This window comes from Arachis stenosperma, chromosome 5 (assembly GCF_014773155.1).
Source record: "Arachis stenosperma cultivar V10309 chromosome 5, arast.V10309.gnm1.PFL2, whole genome shotgun sequence".
NCBI classification, from domain to species: domain Eukaryota; kingdom Viridiplantae; phylum Streptophyta; class Magnoliopsida; order Fabales; family Fabaceae; genus Arachis; species Arachis stenosperma.
In genome coordinates, this window is record NC_080381.1 from 124381273 (window position 1) to 124383600 (window position 2328).

The 2328-nt window shown below is 39.4% G+C and overlaps 1 pseudogene; it reads left to right on the forward strand.

Moving 5' to 3' along the window:
- The first annotated feature begins 266 nt into the window (after positions 1-266).
- LOC130981315 (pentatricopeptide repeat-containing protein At1g12300, mitochondrial-like) lies at positions 267-2018 on the forward strand (annotated as a pseudogene).
- Positions 2019-2328: the final 310 nt, after the last annotated feature.

The window sequence follows — 2328 nt, forward strand, 5'->3', positions numbered from 1 at the left end:
TGGTTCTTTGCTTTGGTGTCAACTATCAAGTCTCAACCAACCTTTGTTTCCATGACAGTGATTGTTTCCATCATTCAATTCGCTCTTTTCTCTTCCAAATCCTTCTCATTTGATCGGATTTTACACAAACATGTTGCGTGCAGCATCATTCTCCAGGTTCAGCTTCTCTCTTCATATTGTGCCCTATGTTTTCCCTTTTCGCTTTCCTTCCTGTTCATGTTCAATGTCAAGCCTTCACTCTCATTCTGAGCTCACATCCCCTCGCCATGTTGATGAAGCTGTTGATTCCTTCACTCGCATGCTCTCTATGCGTCGCCCTCCATCCATCATCCAATTTAACCAGATTTTGGGGGTCTCTTGCCAAGACGCACCATTTCCCCACCGCCATTTCCCTTTTTCAGCAATTGCAAACCAGGGGAATTGCGCCCAGCATAGTTACGATGAACATTTTAATCGATTGTTGCTGCGGCATTGGTCGAATCACCCTCGCTTTCTCTATATTGGCCAAGATTTTCAGGATGGGTTTTCAGCCAAATACCATAACATTGAATACACTTATTAAAGGTCTCTGTCTCTGTGGTAATGTTGAAAACGCACTGCACTTTCATGACAGAGTGCTGGCTCATGGATTTCAGTTTAGTAAAGTCACTTATGGCATCTTGATTAATGGACTCTGTAAGACCGGACACACATCTGCTGCTATTCAAGTGTTGAGAAAGATCCCACAGTATGGGATTGCTCCTGATGTCGTCATGTACAACGCAATTATTGATAGCTTGTGCAAGGTTACGCTTGTAAGACAAGGGGGAAGCGTAGCAGGCACGTATCGATGTGCAAATGATGGGCAATTTCTTTATAAGATCTAGCTGTGGATGATGTCCCAGCTGGAAAGTAAACCTTTTCATATTAATGCCTGCCTAACAGCCTTTGGTGGCTGATACTGGTTCGAATACTGACTCTTCAGCGAGAAGCCTATCACTACCTTAACTTACTTTTCAGATTCACCCGAGCCGAGGAGAGATGCTTTTCATTTATACTCTGAAATGCTTGCTAAGGGAACCTCTCCCGATGTTATCACGTACAACACTCTAATTTATGGATTGTGCCTTGCCGGCCAACTTAAGGAAGCCATTGATTTACTAAATCATATGATGCTGAAAAACATTTCTCCAAATGTTCGTACCTATAGTACTTTGATTGATGGACTATGTAAGGAGGGAAATATCAAAGATGCTAAGAGTGTGTTGGCTATGATGACAAAAGATGCTGTGGAACCAACTGTGGTTACTTACAATTGTTTAATGGATGGGTATTGCTTGGTTAACGAATTAAACAAGGCAAAATGTATATTTGACACAATGGCCCAGATAGGAATGGCTCCTGATATCCAAAGTTACAATATTATTATTAATGGCTTGTGCAAAAGTAAATTGATGGATGATGCCTTGAATCTCTTTGAAGAGATGCGTCGTAAGGACTTGGTTCCTGACACGGTAACTTACAATACTCTAATTGATGGCTTGGGAAAATCAAGGAGAATCTCTTGTGCTTCAAAGCTTCTTGTTGAGATGCATAATAAAGGTCAACCTGCTGATATAATCACTTACAATTCCTTGTTGGATGGGATGTTCAATATCAAACAACTTGACAAGGCACTTGTGTTATTTAATCAAATGAAAGAGAGTGGCATTAATCCAGATATATGGACGTATAATATACTTATTGAAGGCCTATGCAAAGGTGGAAGACTTACAGATGCAAAAGTGATTTTTCAAGATCTTTCCATTAAAAACCATCGTCCAAATGTGAGGACATACAATATTATTATCAATGGGCTCTGCAAAGAGGGCTTATTGGAAGAAGCATTGGCCCTGCGGTCGGAAATGGCAGACAATGGTTGCTTACCAGACGCTGTGACTTTTGAAATCGTTATTCGTGCTTTGTTTGAAAAAGGTGAGAATGACATGGCGGAGAAACTTCTTCGGGAAATGATTGCTAGAGGCTTATTGAATGGATGAAAAAAGATAAGATACATCAACTCAAATTGAAATAACCTCTCTATTGTTGCTGAATGTGTATCATAGTTCTGTAAATTCTGTATCTGTTGGGTCAGAGGACATTGGCAATGGCATAACATCAATACCACTGATCACTGATGTCTTGACTATCTCATTTTTATTCAATTAATTTTGAACTTTCAATTTTTGTAATTGCTTTCATCCTTTTTAATTCCACTATGCTTTATTGATTCTTTAGAGGATATTCCTAGTTGTAGTAGCTTATAGGTTTAGTGTTTAAGATCTCTTTTTAGTAATTAATAGTTCTTTA